The sequence below is a fragment of the Balaenoptera acutorostrata genome, chromosome 10 (assembly GCF_949987535.1).
Source record: "Balaenoptera acutorostrata chromosome 10, mBalAcu1.1, whole genome shotgun sequence".
NCBI classification, from domain to species: Eukaryota; Metazoa; Chordata; class Mammalia; order Artiodactyla; family Balaenopteridae; genus Balaenoptera; species Balaenoptera acutorostrata.
Genome location: NC_080073.1, coordinates 29,025,109 through 29,047,381, shown reverse-complemented (window position 1 = coordinate 29,047,381; position 22,273 = coordinate 29,025,109). Strand labels below are relative to the sequence as shown.

General features: G+C 39.0%; 1 protein-coding gene across 14 annotated transcripts in view; it reads right to left on the bottom strand.

Moving 5' to 3' along the window:
* Window positions 1-22,273, bottom strand: part of FHIT (fragile histidine triad diadenosine triphosphatase) — a 1,493,627-nt gene that overhangs the window by 1,288,891 nt on the left and 182,463 nt on the right. Inside the window, exon 3 of one of the 14 annotated variants that reach the window (XM_007192363.3) lies at window positions 8,448-8,518. The exons of the other annotated variants lie outside the window; for them this stretch is intronic. The gene's annotated coding sequence lies outside the window, so the exon portion shown is untranslated. The remainder of the gene's footprint in view (window positions 1-8,447; window positions 8,519-22,273) is intronic. 14 annotated transcript variants of the gene reach the window in all.

The following is a 22,273-nucleotide window of genomic DNA, read 5'->3' as shown; positions in this document are numbered from 1 at the left end:
CCCTATTCAGAAGGTAAAGCTTGGCTTCTCCAGAGAGCCCATAATCAGCTGTGGCATGGCCCAGTCTGGTGACCCAGTGGGAAGGGAGTGAGCACTTAAACCACTGATATAATTCAGAGATAGGGCTTCCTCTCCTTGGCAGCCTGTCCCTGCTTTCCCTTCTCCCCTTGGGCTTCCTCTCTCTGGTTTGGTGTGCATCCTGGGCATTGGATGTCACAAGTCAGTTTAGAATTTACTAAAATAAGGCTCAATACCTTCATATTAAAATTAGCAGGACTATCCAAAATTTTCACCTCCTAAGAGGTGGACATCAAGTCTGTGCAGTCACCATTGCTCTTGGGTCTCTCGACTTATCTGTCAATTATCAATACTGTTGGCCCTTCTTCTACCAGTGTATAAGCATGGATATTAATCAGCCCTTCTTGTTCTTGATATAAGTCCTTGTTTTCCAGAAATCAGACAAACTCACAATTGCTGGTATCCACTCTTCCCTCCTAACAAAGATGGAAATACCCATCTTTAATTTATAGAAAGGTATGATCCTATTTAAAAAAAGAAAGAAAACAAAAAGCAACTACTCAGTTCAAGAGTTAGTCATCACTGATTTCCTTCATTGCCCTTGTTTGGAAAGCATCAGTTCTTTTAAGCCAGTAAAATGCATGTAATGAACCAGAATGAAACCTTAAAGACATAATACAGGTAACTATGAAGATGATGACAGAAGTGAGAATTTCAGATCTGTGGATTTCTTCAATGTATAGTGTAATATGGGAGAAACTAAAAGCTATTCATCAAAAATTCATATATTCTTCTTTCCAGACATTCATTCTCATTGATGAGACCTGCCTGTGAGGCTACGTGACTGAGTTCTAGCCAGTGGAATATGTGCCAATTCTGGATTCAGACTTCTAAGAAACGGGTGGTTACTTCTTTTTCTTTCTTCCCTTTCCACTGGCTAGATGCAGATAGCATCATGGACCTAGGGGGAGACAGAAACACAAGATAGGAGAAGCCTAGATTCCTGAATTATCCCAAGAGAAAAACTCCTTCACCAGGAGCACCAATACCAGACTATGATGTGAGCGAAAAACTTCCATTTTGTTTAAGCCATATTACATTTTCAAGTTTATCTGCCAAAGCAGCTGGTGTCACCCTAATTAATCAATGCGGTAAGTTAAGCCGTTAAAAGCATATTTCTACCTGGGACATCTTGTTGTGGTAGAAAGATGGAAGTTAAAAGCTAATGGATTAAACGGAAGTATTTAAGAATGAAGCCATAAGAAATATGGGAGGAGAGAGGTGAGTTGGAGCATACAAGAAATAAAACGGGCCATGAATTGGTTACTTTTGAAACAGGATATGGGTACATGGGGATTAATTCCAGTATTTTGTCTAGTTTTACATACATTTAATATTTCATACAATAAACATTTAAACAATTAAAAAAAAACAATACAAAGGACACTTGAAATCAACAGAAACGATACTTGAAGGAGTCCCTACAGACCTAAGATGAGTAAATTTGAGCACCGAAAAGATTAATAACTGAGATGAACTGAAACATATGAAATATTTTTTAAAGTTCATAAGATACTTCAAAAACCTAGTTGGTTACTAATTGGAGGTTACTAGGTATTCATTCATTAATCTGAAAATTGAAATATTTTCCTGTCTATATGAACTGTATTTCAGTGTAGTCAAATGACTGATGATAAAAAGTTCTTTACAGAAGAATTTCATGTAATAAATGCAGGAAGAACGACAGAATTAGAAAACTGCCATTTTGCAACCCCAATGAAATAAGGCCTAAATCCAGATTCGGTCAACTATCATCAGCGGACATTAAAGCCATTTTAGTAACAGAAGAACAGGCTGACAACCTGGACCTACTGATTAATCTTGGCTTCACTAAGAGAAGGATAATCCATCACTATGTGCTTCATGCTGTAATGCAACAGGACATAACAGAGCACCACCTAGGAAGTATTCTTGCCTAAAAAAACTTACAAAATCTAATAAAAACTCTAGACTAAATGCCAAGCTATTGAGGGATAAGTTAAACACAACCACAAGGACACAAACAACCAAGTTCATACTACAGAGCAAACAGTCCAGTTTTTCCCACAAATCAAGGACATCGAGAGGAGAGGGTAAAAGAACTGTTGTGGAGTACAGGAAACCTAAAAAAAATAACAACTCAATACAGTGTGTGGGCCTCATTTGGATTCTCTAAGAAATCCAACTACAAAAGGACATATTAAAGAATTACTGTTAATTTCATTAAGTGTGATGATGGCATGGTATTTAAGTAAAGGAAGAATGTCCTTATCAATTAGAGATACACATTGAAGAATTTTCAGGTGAAATGATGTGCTATCCAGAATGTGCTTTAAAATACTCAAGCAATCACACAACTCAATAACAAAAAACAAACACCTCAATCAAACACCAATAGGCACATGAAAAGATGCTCAACATCACTAATTATCAGAGAAATGTAAATCAAAACTACAGTGAGGTATCACCTCACACCAATCAGAATGGCCATCATTAAAAAGTCTATGAATAATAAATGCTGGAGATGGTTTGGAGAAAAGGGAACCCTTCTAGGGAATGTAAATTGGTGCAGCCGCTATGGAAAACAGTATGGAGGTTCCTTAGAAAACTAAAAATAGAGTTACCATATGATCCAGCAATCCCAATCCTGGGCATATATCTGGAGAAAACTCTAATTCGAAAAGATACATGAACCCAGTGTTCACTGCAGCACTATTTACAATAGCCAAGAAATGGAAGCAACCTAAATGTCCATCAACAGATGAATGGATAAAGAAGATGTGGGGTATATATACAATGGAATATTACTCCGCCATCAAAAGGAATAAAATAATGCCATTTGCAGCAACATGGATGGCCCTAGAGATTATCATACTAACTGAAGTAAGACAGACAGACAAAGACAAAGATCATATGATAACACTTATATGTGGAATCTAAAATATGATACAAATGGACTTATTTACAAAACAGAAACAGACTCACAGACATGGAAAACAAACTTATGGTTACCAAAGGGGAAAAGGGGGGGAAGAGATAAATTAGGAGTTTGGGACCAGCAGATACACACTACTATATATAAAACAGATAAAAAACAAGGTCCTACTGTATAGCACAGGAACCTATATTCAATATCTTGTAATAACCTATAATGAAAAAGAATACAAAAAAGAATATATACATATATGTATAACTGAATCACTTTGCTATACACCAGAAACAATGCAACATTGTAAAACAACTACACTTCAATAAAAAAAATAAAATAACATACTCAAGCAAAAAAAAGAAAAAGAAAATGGGGATAGATGAAATAATACTGACAAAATGTTAATAATTATTGAAGCTGGTAATACATACATAGGTGTTTATGCTATTAGTTCTACTTTTGTGTATATTTGAAATTTTCCATAATACAATTTTTTAAAGGCGCAAGCTTGTAGTCTGGCTGTGGTTGACTACCAAACTGGAGAGATCATTACAGCCTGCACATTGCCACCCTCTGTGTCATCAAGTGAACAGGCGTTTCTTCTAAGAGTGTGCCAATATTGTTTCTGGGATTTTCTTCCACACCACCAGTATCCATTCTGTGGGTTTTGATGCTGACCCTTTCAAAGTTCACACATGTGCAGGCCAAAAGAACTATGTCCCAAATGCTACCTACCTAGAGTGAATATAAGTGACCATCAATTATGAGATACATCCTAACTTAAGAGTTTAAAATTGTGAAAAAATATACATTTAAGAGTCTGTGAAAAAAGGGACAGAGAGAGGCTATGATTAAAATGTAGAAGACAATGAGATCATCTAAATACCTACAAGGCATCTCCTACTTTAGCTCAACAAGTATCTTTATCTCCTATAATTCCTGGGTCATTTTTAGCTTATACATACCATCATTTTTGCCACTGGGTTGGCAAATGACAGGGTATCAAAAGGTTTTTGATGGATATTCGTTGCATGAATAACGAATATGCAAATTTTAAGCCAGAAAAGAAATATACACATGCAAAAAGGTGGGGGAGCCTAGCACCCTTCTGTACAAAGTTCTGGAAGCTAATTTGAGAACACCTATCAAGGAGTCCTGTGTGACCATTTTACCCAAGTAGAGTCAAAATTCATGGGGCAGAATCAAAGTTACACTGCCTATAATGATGACTAACAATACACATCTGCTCTTTGAAGATGCTCTCTATATACAAGTTCTAGTAATTTCCATACACATCAGAACACATAAGATTGAGAAAACCAGTAAGAATATAATCTTTGAGAAGAGTCTAGTAGAGGAGATAAAAATGAAGAAAAAATATCAGAGGTAAAACCCAGGAGTAACATACAAGTGGTCTCAACAAACACTCTGGTGTTCCAATGAGGAGCAGAGGGGATGTAGAAGGGACTAAATATAACGTTTTCCTTCAAGTCCATGTCCTGAGAGAACTTTATATATGTGTCACCTAAATGAGGATATTATTATATTCTGTTTCCTAATATCCCTGAGATAGGATATATGGCATATATAAATTCTACTTAATAACAAATCATAATAAACATATATTGAGTTTTATCACGTACCAAGCATCTCACTGAAGTTCTTTCCAGGGCTGCCAAATTTGGCTGAATAGTGCCCTGTAGCTTTACCTACAACATCATAATTAATCCTAGCAAAAACCCTGCAAGGTAAATATAGTATCATCTTTTCCACATTTTCGAGATAAAGAGTATGAGGCTTAGAGAAACTTGGTAACTGGCTCAGGCAAACAGCCAGTAAATAGCATATCTAGGACTCATACCCAAGGGCAATGAAAGATCAATGCTTGGGCTTGTGTTTTTAACCTAAACACGTCAGTGTTTTTCCAGTAAACTGTAATGAATGATGGAGGGGGCAGAAAGGTGTCCCAATTCACCACAGATAAACACTTTTACAAAACACAATAAAAATTAATTACTACCAAAGTGAAAAAAGATAAAGGCTTTCAAATTAAAATTTGTTGTTATTAGATTCAACAAATTTATGCTTAGTTGCACACGAGTTTCTAAATTCTTACTCAAGTTCTGTGATTATTTTGTCACACACTGTCACCAGAGCAAGGACCACCCTTTGAGTACTGCACTACTCTACAGGCATACCTTGCTTTTCTGTGCTTCGCAGATACTGTGGTTTTTTACAAATGGAAGGTTTATGGCAACCCTGCATAGAGCTAGTCTGTCGACACCATTTTTCCAACAGCATTTGCTCACTTCGTGTCTCTGTCACATTTTGGTAATTCTCGCAATATTCAAACTTCTTCACTATTATTATATTTGTTATGGTGATCTGTGATCAGTGATCTTTGATGTTACTATTGCAAAAAGATTACAACTTGATGAAGCCTCAGATAATGGTTAGAATTTTTTAGCAATAAGGAATTTTCTAATTAAGGCATATACATTTTTAGACATAATGCTATTATTGTACACTTAATAGACAATTATTGCACACTTTAAATAGACTATAGTATAGTGTAAACATAACTTTCGTATGCAGTGGGAGACCAAAAAAATTGTGTGACTTGCTTAATTGTGATATTTTTGTTCACTTTATGTGGTGGTCCAGAACTGAGCCTGCAATATCTCTGAGATATGCCGGTATACTATTCTATGCATGCTTAGAATGAACGCTGCTTATAATAAGGTACCAAAGTTCCTCCATCTACTGATGCTAGTTAGTTTATTTTTTTTTAAGTAAGATGATTGTTAGCTTTTTCTTCTATCATAAAAATATTTTTCCACATACTCAATATCAGTTGCAGAGTAAACAAAAATAAAGAACTTTCTGAATTTTGTGCTGCTTTATGATACAACTGCTAAGGTATTTTGAAAAATGTTAAGAGGAAAATAGGAAAACATGAAATACATTACCTTGCCAACAGAATACTGAGTAAGAGTGAAGGCAGACAGAGAAAAGAGGATCAGGACAGCAAGGGCCCCCTACCTACCCTCCGCAGGGAAAAATTCTTTCTGAGAAGTGAGTGGCTGTTGGGAAACTAAAAAACAAGTACTTAAGAGATCTCAAATACATGGTGACATATGGAATCCGTCAACCTGCCACGCCCCTTGAGAAGTTCTCGGTTAAATAACTGTAATCACATCCACAATACCTTCCCACACAAAAAGATGTTCCGGGAGGGAGAGGGGGGTGGAGGAAGAAGCCAGAACCTCTCGGAATACTTTTCTTTTTTTTTTTATGTGCCCTAAAGTTCCAAGGTAATAAGAAAAAAGTTCCAAGGTAATAAGAAAAAAAGTTCCAAGGTAATAAGAAAAAAAAGTTTGTTCTTGTGGCCCTGATATGAGTTGATGGGTCAAACCTATGACATCTGAGGCTACTCAAAAAATTAGTGAGGGAGGGCATGGAAGGGGACAATATGGAGGAGAAAAATTACTAGATAGGAGTCAGCAACCTGGAACAAACTCAATGTGAAGGAAACAATTAGACACTGGCACAGGTCCCAAATCAATAAGCGGAGGTGGCTGTGGGCAGTGAGCATACTGGCTGGGTAAGGAAAACTCAAATGCAGGTAGCTCAGCACTGGGAACAGAACAGCTCTTCAATGTCTCTCTGGCTGAGGAGAGGGTCATCTATCCAGAGGCTGGAAAAGACACATCACAACAGGCTTTCACAGCCCAGCTGCTCCCTGACGTCACAGCCCATGTGAACAAACAGTACTGGTGTGATTTTCCCAAATCCTGTAAGAAATAAAGACCTCACAGCTCACCTTGTCAAGCCTGGAGTGCAGTCCCAACAGGAAAAGCACTTCTTTTTTTTTTTTTTTTTTTTTAATTTTATTTTTATTTTATTTTATTTTATTTTTATTTATGGCTGTGTTGGGTCTTCGTTTCTGTGCGAGGGCTTTCTCTAGTTGCGGCAAGTGGGGGCCACTCTTCATCGCGGTGCGCGGGCCTCTCACTATCGCGGCCTCTCTTATTGCGGAGCACAGGCTCCAGACGCGCAGGCTCAGTAATTGTGGCTCACGGGCCCAGCCGCTCCGCGGCATGTGGGATCCTCCCAGACCAGGGCTCGAACCCGTGTCCCCTGCATTGGCAGGCAGATTCTCAACCACTGAGCCACCAGGGAAGCCCGGAAAAGCACTTCTTACAGAATATGCAATAGATTCAAAGAGCTTTGGAACTATATTTCCCATTAGCTCTAGAGGAGGCTGTACTAATAAATTCCCCAGCACTGGGCTGAACAGGTGTAATTCAGTAATGTAGCTGTAATTGAGTGGTCAACTCAATAAAATTTGTAATGTTTTTCTAACAAATTATCTCACTTTTTTTCTGAAAAGAGGTATCTGTGATTCCATGTGCTAAGTTGCTTTAGAAGACTGACATACAGGGCTAATGATAAAGATCTTTAATTTATGGAAATATTAATAGTAGCTTCGGCTAAGAATGATCTTAGCTGATTCTTTATACACTATTAACCTTTTAAGCATAACAAGCTTTAATTTTCAACCAGCAAATGTTTTGAATTTGTGACTCATGGTCCACAGATATATCTGTATTTCCTCATCCTGATTATTCTACTGGAGAGGTTCTTCATAAACCCTGCCAACAGTTCTCAAGCCAGATCTACAAGGTGCCACAGTTCTCTGCACAGTTCTCAAGCCAGTTCTACAAGGTGCCACCTGTGAGCTTATGATAAGGCTGCTCTTCTTGTCTTGACCACCTTCTCCTCCTCTTCCATGTACCTGTTAATGACCTGTGTCTCTTAAGTCCCACTCAAAACCCTCCTTCTTGATGAAGCTCTCCAGACCTATAGTTAGAATTACTTTCTCTTTCGCCCCATATTCTTATCACCATGTTACAATTCAGATCCCCATGCACATACTATTCCCCTACTGCTGCCTTTGGTTAAGGCCCACTCATCCTTGGGGTTTCAGTTCAATGTACTGCCTGAAGGAAAACCTTCCCTACCTCAGATTAGGGAATATTACACATGCATTTTCATACCACTGCATTCCTTTCCTTTCTTGCACTAACCAAAGTTGGCATTAGTATCATTTTGTCTCTCTCTTCCATTAGGATTAGGTTATAACCCAGGTTTGTTGGGTTTTTCTTACACTTAGTAGCAAGCACACAACACTCCATATCTGATGAAAGAATGAAAAAGTGAGTGGATGAATGAACAAACAAATATTATCTCTCTTTCTTTCTCTCTCCCCTGCTATTGGTCTTCTCCATCAGATTGTGAACTCAAAAGCAACACACTCCTCATCGTAGCCACCATAACATCTAACTAGGGCTTTGCACATCACGGGAGATGAACAAAACCCAGGTGAATTAAATTGAAGTTCTTCTATTGTAGTAGTAGCATCAGGTTGGCCATAGAGAATTTAACCCCTACAACTTACCGTGTTTTATACCACCTGCTAACCATTGATTCTCATCAAGCTCCTAGCATTGCCAATCACTCTGTAGGACACTGTAGAATAGAAGTGAATGATATTTAGTACTCTGCAGTTTCAGATTCCCATATATGACATTTCTGCATTCATGCCAGATACTGGGGGAATTTTAGAGGTTAATCAAATACAGACGCTGTCCTTGAGGAGCTCAGAGTCTAGTAGAAGAGAAAAAAACGAAGAAAAGAGATCAGGAGGTAAACCTCAGGAGTAACATAAAAGGGGTCTCAATAAAGATTCTTGATGTTCCAATGAGGAACAGAGGGGATACAGGCTCAAGTGGGGATGGTTTTTAAAATGAGTCTTACCCAGATGGAGAGTGGGATTGGGGATGCAGCAAAAAGGTACAGAGGTGGAGAGTAAGGCCACTCATTCCTTGGTTCAACAGATCTTTATCACCTCCTCTGTGAGACGTGGAGAATACAGTGGTAAGTAAACCTAACTCTGTTCTCAGTGGGGCTTGCATTCTAATGCGAGAGACAGATAAAAGCAAACAAGCAAAAGTGCCAGGTGGGCACGAGTGCTCTGAAGTAAAACAGGACAGTTAAGGGGCCAAGATGATGTTGAGTGCTACCCTAGACAAGGGGGGCAGGGGCGGGTTTCCCGTGGCAATGACACTGAACAATGGCCTAAATGAAGTGAGGGAGTGGGCCATGCAACACTCCACGGGAAGAGCATTCCCAGCAAAGAAAACAGCAGTCTTCTCCACAGATGAAAAAGTGCTGATAACTTCTTTTTCAAACTGGGGTCTTGGGGCATGTTCTTGGGGGTCTAGAAATTCTTGATGAGATTTTTCTAACTTTTGTTTTTGTTTAGATAACACTCATTTAAAATGTTCCAGATGTATTCTGGATCAGCTACATGGCACCTAAAATATGGGAACCAGCACAAAATTTCTGTGCCTGGATTTGCATTTACAATTGCAGTGATGTCAGGTAGTGCTATGTTAATTGTCACAAGCCAAAGACAAAAGAGGCAGAATTACTATTTCAATAATGTGTTTGTGCCCCAAGACCTCAGAGTAGGGCTAGGGTACAAATGAATTGTCCCAGTAGATACAGCTCAAAGTGTTGGGGGAAACAGAGTCACCACACAGTCCAGAATAATACAGGTTTGACAAGATGTATAGAACCTTTGACATAACAGACATCCCAAATTGATATTTCCAGAGATGATTCTGTTTAAACATCATCCATCATGTTAAATTAATGTTGCTAACTTGAATTTGGTTTTGTCATTCTGATTGCATTTAATTTGTAAATGTGTTTTGGTTTCACATTTGTTTAAGAACTACACACGTAGAAGCTTATAGCTAGTTTTATATTTTTACATGTTTACTAACCAAATAAAAAAAATTAAGTCAACATTGGGAGTTCGTAAGAATTTTTCCCTTTAAATGGCATCCATATGTTACTCAAGTTTGGCCACAGTGAAAGATAGGGAACAGTTTGTTTTCCAGAACCACCACCAGGTAATAGGGTGGTTTTCAACAAACTGCACAGTAAGTACAGAAAAGAAAGGAGGTATCTTTGGTAGGAAAAATATCACAAATCAGAAACTGTAATCTTTCTTCTCTGTACACAAAGGCCATAATTTATGTAACATATAGGTTAAACCTCCTTCAGAACAACCAGCCCATTGGAACCTTAAACAGTGGAAAAGCACACAGAGGGAAGAGAGAGGGTGAAGAAGCTATAATTAAAGGTTCACTGCACTCCCGTGGCAGATTAATCACAGAGCCAGGTGAAGAGTCAAGCGTCACTAAAAATGCAAAATAAATTCCACTAAACATATTTCACCTGCAAGGAAAAGTTTTTCTCACAACACAAGGCTTTCTTTGTCAAGAAAAGTGAACAAGAGCCAAGACAATTGTCTGGAAAGCTCAGGCAGTTGGTGGAGAAGGCTCCTTGGGTCATAGGACCTTACAACTGTAGTAGGTGAGAACTGGCATCTGGACTCAAATTGACCGGAGCTTAAGAATCACCTCCAACAGAGATCAGCTCTGAGACCTGAGCAAGTTCTTTAATACCACAGAAAAAATAAAGATAAAATAGTACCTTTGTTATAAGGTTGTTGAAAGGGTTCAGTGAGATAATCCACATAGACCTTTTAGAACACTGCCTGTCATGCAGTAAGGGGTCCATAAATATGCACGATGATTTTTATGATGCTACAGCTTTATCATTATATAAGCACAAATCTCCACAGATGACCCAACAAAATGCTTTAATTCAACTCTACAGCCCCAGAACAACGTCTCCGTATTTTACATACTCCACAATAATTCCAGATGATTAATCATGCATACACAAGTAAAGCACATTTAAGATTATCCTTAAAATAACATCATTCTCATTCACATAACTCAACAACCTTATAGGGTAGCTACCATTATTATTCCTATTTTACAGATAAGCAAGGTCCAGAGAAGAGGATGGACTTGCTCAAGGACATAAACAATGCAGCCATGATTTGAATCCAAGTCTGGGTCCAGAATCTGCCTTCTGAATCACCACACAACACTGTTCCTCTAGGTATATGTCCTTCCTCTGAGTCCAGAAAAGAGAAACACTGGGAACTGTTGGTCAAACACACATAATTGTTTATTCCTATAGATCCTCCAGCTTCTAGGCACAGAAAACTAGGGAGCGTCATTCCCTAACTACACTTTTCACTAAATTACAATTTATTGTTATGCTGTTAGCTAATACAGAGTCAATAACATAAAAAATCTACTTGAACTGTGTTAAAGTGACTTTCATGAATGAAACTTAATTTGAAAACACTGTCCAACATTTTACATAACATCCCAATGACCACAGCTAACTTAATTAATTCACCCTTGAATTTAGTTAAGATAAAAAAAGGCAAGGGGGGTTGCTTTGTTTTTGTCAGATAATGAAAACTATTTAATTCAATGTGGGGTTTGTTTTGTTTTTGTTTTTTGGCCAGAAAGCACCAAAACTGAATACCCATAAACTGAAGAAAATCAGTTAATTTGGGGTGCCTCATTACACCTATTCCTGTGCTGAGTCCTGAGACCCTGTATCATAATGTATCCTTTTCTCATCATTACCCTATCCAAATAATATTTTCATTTGTAAACACATTCTCTTCAAAGTAAGAGGAAACAGGCTTTAAATGTTTCAAGGAACCGCTGGATCCCACAAACCTGCTTCAAATGAAACAGCTGATGACTGTCCCTTTGAAGCATCGAGACAATGACCATCAGGGCATTGAAGGCAGGGAGCAACTGTGCAGCTCTGTCCCTTACCATAGCTGGACAGACAGGCTGCAGCCCAACCCCTTAATGAGCTCCAGCAGAGACAGTCAATCAGGAGCCAAATCTATGGCTCAGGAGAGAAAGCCAGCAGCAGAGGGGAAGCTCCCTTAAGCTGGAGCTGTTTGCTAGCAGTGCCTCACTGCTGCAATCCAATCCCATCATCTCTGTGTACTCCTCATTACGAGCCACATCATGGAACATCGTATCGTCTCCAGCTGCAAGCAAAGGAATTGCCCCGTGGCCCGGATGTGTGACTAATGACTAGAACTCTGGCTTCTTGCTTGATGCCTGGCCTTCAGAATTATGTGAACCTGTTGTGAAAGACAGACCAGTGTCACAGACGTTTGGAGACAGATTAAGCTCCAGATGGAAGACTGTCAATGTCAGTCGGTCACAGTTCCTACAGCCCGGCTGGCTTTTCAACTAAGGAACAACAGAGAATGATTTTGACGCTCACTTTCTAAGCTCAATTAAGTCTGAGGATTGGAAGTAAAGTTTTCCCTGTTTCCTAAGCATTCTCCACCAAATACTTGCTTTTTGCCTGCTGCTGCCCACTCATTTATAGTAGCTTCTTTAGATAGCATTCAACCTTGAGCGTGTTTTTCCGAGTGACTGTTTCACTATTCTGCAGACTATTCTAGCTCTTCAGTGAACTATACATTACTGTCATATCAGCTGTCCCATAAAGAGATAAAATGTGGATCAAATACAGGACTTGTTGTCAGAGGAGAAAAGATAAGGTGAAGAATTAGTAAAAGATCGGAAGACGAGAGAGATGATTGAAGTTTATGAAACGTTTAGGAGGCTATTGAACACCTTCCCTTCCCCCCCCCCCTCTGATTCTCTGGATCTGCCAGTTTCAGCCAGTTTGTTTTATGTTCCCATTGCGATAGATGTTTAGTTCAAAGCTGTTGACTTTGCTCCTCGGTTATAGGGAAGGGCCTCTGCATTTCCAGGCCTAATCCATCCAGTCACTTTTCTCCTCTCTAGCCTCAATTTTTAAAAATACATATATGTGATTTCATATCAAAGGAATTTCTTTGCATTTCATAAATTCATAGGCATTCCTCCAGATGCCTATGGTGACTTTTTAATTCATTTCAGCTATTTCTGCATTTTTGGTATAAACTTGCAATCAGAATAACAATCATAGCTATGTTTTTCTAAATGCTGTACTCAATCTTCACGACAGCCTTATAGGGGAGGTAGCACTACCCTCTTTCACAGATGAACCAAGGCCTAGAGAAATCCATAGACTTGCTTGAGGACATTTAGTTCACCAATGATACAGCCAAGATTCCAGTTCAGGCAGCCTGGGTCCAGAGCTCATGTGCTTAACCTCTATGTGACACTGTTCCTCAGAAGGAGCATTACAACTCCCTGGATTTCCACTCCAAACCCTCAAGTGTAAAATACTAATTATAAATAGAGCACATGACTTTGCAAAACATGTATGAAAGTACATAAATTAAGAATTAAACTTGGCCTCCTCTTCTTCCTCTCCTCCCTCTACCTTCACATCCTAATAAATTCATTCCCCGAGGGAGTCAATATTAACAACTTGGCATGTATTTCTGTTTTTGAATACAGACATATACTTTTACACATGTTTATATAATACATACTGTTCTGCCTCATGCTTGGCATCTTTTTATGTCAATTCATAGGGATCTACTCCATGCTTTTTAATGGCTGCAGAGTAATTTCAATGTACAGACACATAATACCTTATTTAGAGAGTCCCCCTTGATGAATTTTTATCCACTTTCAATTTCTCACTACTACCATCAACACTGCAATGAACTTCTTTGTATACTTGATCAAGAATATCTATAGAATATGTTGTTAGAAATTTCAAATAATTTCTAGGTCAAAACATTTCAAACTATAGTTGATAGTTGCAAACTATCCATTCCAAAGTTTACTATATTGATTTTTACTCAGTGATGATTATCCCAACCAAATAATCTTTTAATTTAATTACGAAAATTGGGTTACAATGAGTTTCCTAAGTTTCCCTTCCTAATTTACTAGGACCTACTACTCAACCAGCCTTAAGAATGAAATAAAGCAACTACCCAATCTCAAAATATCATGCCTGCCTTTCCCAAATAACAACTCTAATCTGACCTCATATACATGGCGACCTCCAACTTTTTCCAGACTGAGTTACAGTTGGATGAATCTCATGGAACCTAGACCAAAATTTAACAATAAAATAAAGATATTTTGGTAAGGGAAGTGACTCTTAAAGGTCATTAGAGGCATCCAGAATTGTCTCCCATGTCCCCAGGCATAAACTAAAATAGCCACTGCTTTTTGACAGTATAAACGTAGAATGTGTCCCAGTTTGAATAGAAATGAGCAAATCTTGAGTGCAGAACTAAATTTCTGGGAGCTCTGAAGGTTACCTGGAGGCATGAATTAGGTGGGTCTGATTCTATCTTGAAAGGAATAGAAAAAATTATTCCAGGTGGTCAGTGCCCCTCAAGCATGGTCACTCAAAGTATCCTCTTCTAGCTCCACAAGATATATAGTTGCCATTCATCAGCTCCACTCACTGAAGATGCTGTGTTTTGCATTCCCAAATGGCACCTCAAAGGACTAACTGATATAATAAAGACAGGCTTATAGAGACATCATCACCTTCATCACCATCTTCATCAAGATTAGCATTATGTGAACCATGCACTGTGCTAATTCTCTAATCAACCCCGTGAGGTTGGTATCATTATTATACAATTTTACAGATGTGAATACGAAGTCACAAGTTAATAAGTGCTATTGCCAGGACTTAAACCACTTCTGTTTTATGTCAAAAGCCAATCTCTTGACCATTACTCTATACTCCCTTCCACAGTCATAAAATAAAGAAACGTATAGCAGAAGAGCAAAAGAATCCCAAATATAGCAAGACTGAAAGAGAATAGTGGCAGTTAGTCTCTTAAGCAAAATGGACCAGTGTGACTGTAAGTCTCGTTTCAAAATGTCTACATGTAACTAAAAAAGCATGCAGATTAACGTTCACAGGCACAAATGTCCGTAAGGGCCAGAAAAGTAACATGCATGAGTAAAGAGGGCCAACTGTATGACAAAGGAAATGGTAAAGAGTGTGGTGCACATACCCCATCTGAAGACAGCAATGTTGCCAGATCACCGAATTATTTCAAGAGAAGGGAAAAATCCAATTTTTAATGCAAAGTGTTTCTATTTCTAAATTCTAATTTGAACATTTTAAAAACATTTTAAGGGTGAGTTTGCAGCCTATGACCTCCACACATAAGCAATAACATGGAAGGAGTTGTAGCAGCACCATGAGACACTTTCCTAGCAACCATCTGGCCTTCATCCTTGCTAACATAACAAATTCTGATCTTTCTCAAGAATCTGGAAGGTGGTAATGTGCTCAGTGAAGACAGGCCCTGCCCCCAGCCCAAAAGGCTGAATCATGATTAGCCTAAGCCAGTGAAGGTAACTGAATTCTCCTTTGCCAATGACTAGTCTAGGAGGGGATACACATGTGACTCAGCTCTGGGTAAAGAGAAATGAAAAGATACCTGCTAAGAGCCTTTAAGAAAAAATTTCCTCCTCTGAAAATAAATTAATAAATAAGAGACACCCACCACAAGAAGGCCCTTTTTGCCTCTTCCTCTCCGATCCTGATTTGGATGCTAATCTGGGACACTGTAGTGTTGAAAGCTCTGGCAGCCTTCTTGTGAGCATGAGGCAACAATCCTGAGGATGAAAGCTAGCACACCAATGATGGTGTAATGGAAGCATGGAAGGGGCTCGGGTCCTTGTTGAGCAGCTAAAACAAGGCTTCTTATTCAGAAAACATTAAACGTCCTTGTATTTTTGGACACTGTTAGTTGGGTTTTCTGTTGTTAGTTGGTACTGAATACGTTCTAATGAAGGATGTCTCAATCTCAATTCAGAGTTCTACCCTTTTGTTTACAACATCCCTAATGCAGAAAAACTTCAGCAACATCAAGTTTATGCAGTTAGAGTCTGCAACTAGATGTGAGATAAGGCTCTGCTACTTGAGAACACCCACACTCTGCTTCAAAATTTAAATTATGCTGTTAGCTTTTCAAGATGGATGAATACATACAGCATCATACAGCAAGAACTTAACTGCTCTCATGGTTGCCAGGCAACTGCATATATGCTGCCTAGAAACAAAATTCATGACCCTTGACTCCCCAAAGGAGGGTCTTTTTCCACAACTAATATGCATGTGCCCAAGTCTGACACTTTACATCCAGCAAAGGTCATGGTGTACCTCTGGGCTATCCAACAATCCCAAGCTCATTATACTGCCAACTTATATCATTCTTGATCACATCATAAATTGTGGTTTCTGCATGCAAAGCCAAACGACAGAGTGAAGGCTGTCCTGTGGCATAATTCTCTGTCCTTTGGCCTGTCTCATTATATAGACTGATTGGGTACCATCCAGGCAAAGGAAAAGAACATGTGAAGGTTCTTATCAGCCTGAAGAATCACTGTCAGGCAAACAGAGTTTTGTAAACATCTTACAACATTCAAGGAAAAGTTTGAGTTTTCACAGTGAATGATATGATGAACTTTAATAATGCCTCAAGGGCCTTCTAACTTATGAGCCGTTTAAAAAAAACCACATGCACGCTCAGGCTAAGATGTGCTTATCATTCTATTAGTAAGGAAATTTCAAAATGCAAATACAGATGATGCCCCGTATTTACATTTCATAATGATCCAAGTGCTTTGTTTTTGCAAGTGAATTTTTGAATACTTTAAATTCATAGGATCATAGTATATAAAAATCAAGAGAAAACCTGAGATCAAGCAGTCCAATCCAAGAGAATGTAAGATGAACATACATCTTCTTAGGAGTCAACACAGAACCCAAGTTGCCTGACTCCTGGTCTCATGCTCTTTCCCAAAAATAATGTGCTTGTCCCTCATGCAATCAACCCTTAATCATGGTGGTGATAATGGTCAGGGACAGTTCAATTTCAACCTGATGACAAACCAAAGTCTCCATTTACCCATTAGTTGCTATGTTGGTCAGAATGAGGTTAAGTTGTATGTAAGCCACCCCTTTACCCACCCTCCTGCCCCTAAATTAACACTGGCATAAACACAGAAGCTTTTAATCTCTCATCTAATAAGTTTGGAGGTCAGCAGTCCAGGGCTGGTATGGCAGTTCTACAGATAAATTACAGACCCAGATGCCTTCTAACTTACCACTTCTCCATTCCTGGAGAATGGCCTACCTTAACATCGTCAAAAGCAGCAGATGAGCCATTATTTCTACATCCCAGTCAGCAGCAAAAAGGAAGCTTTGACACTGTCTCTTTAAGGATGCTCCTAGTTTGGGTTCCCCCTGAAAGCAGAGCCTAACACAAGGACCAACGGCTTATGTTCAGGTAACTTATTTGGAAAGTGATTCTAGGAAACTGAAATGAGAGAGAAGTAAACTGGAAAGGAAGGGGAACAGTAATAAAGCTTGTGTTATCAAGTTGGTTTTGTCTATAGGCAACTGAAGTTACATCTGTGGGCTTCTGGGGACCACATGAGAAACTGTGTAAAACCTATCTCACAACTGTTCATCTAACCGACAGAGGCTGGGATGGTTATCTACCAACTTCTCCAGGCCCTCCAGAGGTCAAACTGACACAGCATGACCCAAGGCCTCAGGTGAACAAGAACAGGCATTCACCATAAATCACATTAGTTGTATAAACTATTTGGTGTGAACCAAGATCTAAGGTACACAAAGACACTCTAATCCTGCAGGATATTTCAAGGGCTCAGAGGTTATCTCCCAGAATCCATTAAAGCTAGTTTTTAATTTGGAATGTGCAGAGTTTTAACACTGCAAGGTAAATTAGTTAACCCTTTACTGCACAACTTGTTTGGTGAGAACCTAGTTCAATGACCATACCTACCTGCAATGAAGTAGGATGTGCAGTCTTTATTCTAGGCATCCATGTGTCTACTTAACACTTGGGATTTCTATTACTGTATAACAGTAGTTCTCAAACTTTAGCATGTCAGAATCACATGGAGAACTTGTTAAAACAGACTGCACCTGCACTCCCTACCTCACCCCCAGCTTCTTTCTATTGCAGCAAGTTCAGTAGGTCAGTGGTGAGCAGTGAGAATTTGCATTTTAACAAGTTTTCAGATGTATTCGTTTTCTCTTGCTGGCAGAACAAATTAGCACAACCTTAGGGCTTAAAACAACACAAATTCACTATCTTACTGTTCAGATCAGGTCAGAAGTCTGACACAGGTCTCACCAGGCTAAAATCAAGTTGTGGGCAGGCTCTGTTCCTTTCCTCCGTTCCTTTCTGGAGCCTCTAGGGGGGACTCTTGTTTTCTTGTTCACTCAGGTTGTTGACAGAATTCAATTCTGATGTTCCTATCTCCTTATTGGCTGTGAGCTGATGGACATCCTCAACATCAGAGGCCACCCACATTTCTTGGCATGTGGACCTTCACCTCCATCATCAAGTCAGCAATGAGGATTTGGGTTCTTTTCATGCTTTGAATCTCTCATGCCTTTTCTTCTATCATCAACCCTCTCTGACTGCAACCCGGAAAGGTCCTCCAGCTTTAAGAGCTCATGTGATTAGAATGGGCCCAGGATGATCCCCCATCTCATAGTCTATAATCTTAATTATGTATGCAAAGTCTCTTTTGCTGTGTAAGATAACATACTCAAGGGATCTGGAGATGAGGGTGCAGACATCGTTGAGGTGGTGATAACTCTGCCTTCTACACTAGTTCATTCTGATACTGCCAATTCTGGGACCACACTTTGAGAACCACCACTATAAGAAAGGGGAGAACTACCAGTCTCTTCCACAGCACAGCTTATTTTACTTTGTTTGAAAGCATGAATAAAAGCTTTTAACAAATGGATTGACTGCAGTTTTACCTCTTCACTGGGCCTCATGCCTACTCAAAAAGTAATGAGAAAAAGGGCACAAAGGGGACCCAAGAACAGAGAAACAAGGAACCAAAATCATCCACAGACTAGATAATCAGCTCTTACATAATCTAGCCATTTCTCAAAATTCAGTGAAATTCTTAATTAAGAGAAAGAGAGAGGATGTAAGCAAGCTAATCCTGGATCAAAAACAATAGTCAATTCCACTAAAATTTAATAGGCTTCTTTATGACAAGACTTCTCATGGCCCTTAAAGCGCCAGTATATTCTGTAATCATCCAAGGAGGAGGACAGAGTTTCTCAAAACTATCTGGCATGGACCATTCTCTTCATGGCACATATCATGGAATTGGGCTCTCTAGAAAACGCAGTGGTAAAGGTTGCTCTGGGGTGAAAGGTTGGTAACTCAATACACCTTCACTTTCTAGGTTGGTGCTTCTCAACTTTGGCTGCATACTGCAATCATCTCAGGACCTTTAAAAAAAAAAAAAACCTAGGCACCTAGGTCACACACCATAAAGATCCTGATATAATTGGTCTGGAGCATGGCATGGACATCATGACTGTCTTCCAGGTGATTCCAGTGGGCAGCCATAATTAAGAACCAAGATAGTAGGTGATAACCCTGTTCTCCTGAGTCCCTAAGAGTGCTCAGTTTCTAACCACAGTGAGAAAACCTACTATTGCTCTGTATTTTAATTCCCGCCCAACCAAATTAAAGGAGTGATTTTGAGGATTAAAAGAAAAGGCCAGACATAGAGGGGAGTACAACTCCACACTCAATACTATCATCCTTTTCTACCATCATTACCAACCCAGATGACTTTAATCTCACTGTATCTCCAGAATTTAGCACAATGTCCCACACATGGTAGATGTTCAGTAAGTGATGTGGTAAATGTTGAAGAAGTATGAACAAAGTCCTCTTCAAAATGCAGATGCTGGAAGAACCAAGCTTCGGTCAAACCTAAGTGCACACACTACTCTAGACAGATAAGCAGTTCAGGTAAGTAAGATGGGGTATTGGCATGGTACCCACACACAGATCATAATCGATAAATATTTAATGTGTGAATGAATGAAAGCTGGCATAAAATGTTAGGCTTAAGTATGTCAAAGCATTTGGTAATTGGGTGAAGACTAGAGGATGCAGCCCAGAGCAGGAAGTTAAGTTCAGAGAAGAGGTAGATATTCAACACTGTTTCTCCTCCTCCAGATTTGTGTAGGTCACTGAAAACAGTTGGCATGCCAGTGAAAATCACTCAGAAGATCCCTGCTGAAATGAAAAACTTATTTGGAAATCTGCAAATCTCAGCTGTCTCTAATTCAACTCTGTCTTCCTAACCTATTATGATCCAATGCAATCTCTCCAGCTCTATCCAGGATGATGAGAGAAGAAATTGAGCACATGAGCCTCCTCTCTCCTCCTACTCTTTCTCTTTGCTGCCAACATGGTGCTGCACAGCAACTGCTAATTGCCTTTTCCCAGGGCACCTTTGAGAGCATCTCCCTTGGACCACCCAGAGTAGAGAGCACCAATATTTTTGGTCATGATACAATTCTTACGGATACATGCATCCCTAACAAGTGCCCAGTTCTATGATGCAGCAGGTCATCCAATGTTTTGTCATTTAATTAATTCATGATGCTGTTTATCTTGGCTTCAAGAGAATGAATTATTTGTATATTCAGAAAGTCTCATACCAACTTTCCTCCTCTCCATTATCATAAAAGTTAAAATTATTTATTTATGAACCAAATAATTTATTTGAACATGTTAACAATGCACTGCACTTATGGAGGTTTTTATTTCAATTTTGTTAGAGAGACAGTGTCAAATATCACTTCAGTTCAAGTTGTTCTGGTTTCTCTCAATATCTAATAATATATGGGCTTCCATTTTGGCTTTGTACAATTAATACAAAAATCATAATGGACCCTCAGCAATCCTTGAGAAAATGACAGATGGGTATCAGCAATAATTTATCTGTGGAATGCAAGGCCTTGATCAGGACTTCCAAAACTACTCCAAAAGAAAAAGGAAAGAGAAGGAAAAAAGAAACAGAGGCAAGAGCCATCACGAAAGAGACAAACAGTCTCACAGATTGTTGTGGGAATATAGAATGTGCAACATTTCTGGATTGCAACCTGGCAATATGCATCAAATGTTCACAGCTCTAAAATGTTCACTTCTTGATCCATTATTTCAAAGACTGTTTCCCAAAGAAATAATAAAAGCTGTGCCCAATGATATACCATGTATGAATGTTCATTTACAGTGTTATTTCCCATGAAGAGAAATTGAGAGAAACATACAGGTCAACAAACACGGGGCTTGTTTAATACATTTTGTTATCTACAAAATGGATTGCTATACCATCATTAAAAATGATGTTCCTGAAGAACTGTACTTTATAGGAAAATGCACAAAAACATACATGCTATAAAGTTATGTGGAACAGTAAAATGTAAAACAATCTATGCAGTCTATATACAATATGTTAATCATCTATATTTGCACATATATTTATGTTTTTGCACATTATTCTACATAGAAAGCAATCAATAAATATTTTTGAATGTATAAGTAGTATGATGTGTAGAAAGACAAAAATGAAATACTCCAAAATGTTAATAGTGGTACTGGTTAGATAGTGGAATTCTGGGGGATGCTTATTTTCTTCCTTGTACTCTTATATTTTCCTAATTGCCTTAATGCACATATTGTTTCTATATACCAAAAATATTATGTAATTACTGATTTGTGGGCTAAAGAAACTTACTGCCGTTCTCCCTGGAATATTCCAATGATTCAAGCTCTCTGCCGTTGTGGTTTTTTACCCCCTTGTTTGGTTTCTTTCAAGATCCATGGCTTTCGAGCCAGAGTCATTTGGATTCAAATCCCAGCGCTCTAATTTACAGCTCTATGATGTTGGGTAAGATGATTCACCTCTTTGTGTGTTCTGTGCCTCTAGTATATAGTCGTTGGGAGAAGTAACTGAGAAGTGCTGAGTACCCATCCAACAGTGATTTATCCCTCCCCTTCCTGTCTAATAGAACCTGACTCTGGTTTTGTTCAGTTATTGGCAGCTCACACCCCCATACCCAGGGACGAAAGGCTGGGCCCTACCCAGCCCTAGGCTTGAAGCTTCAATGGACTAGGACAATCATTCTCCTTGAATGGTGACTAGGAGGGAGAATTGTTGGGAACCTTCTCAGAAAGTTTTCCTCACTCTTAAGAAAACAAAGAACACATGGAAGGAGTATTCCTCTCCATTTCTGGCCTCCAGACATTGCTCTGTGAAGATGTCTGGAAACACCCTAGCTAACTGGGGCCTTAAAGGGATGTAGGGGAGCAAAATTTGGCACTGGAAAATGTCTCTTTAGCATGCGGATTATTTCGAGCTGAAAACAATCAAGGCCCAAAAGACTCAAGAAGAAACTATGATCTTCTTCCTAACTGCCTAAAAGAATTTAGATTGAGAGCCAGTTCTGGACTAGCTCTATCACTAGAGCTAGGCAAAGAATATGGGCTGGGTATGGTGGGGGCAG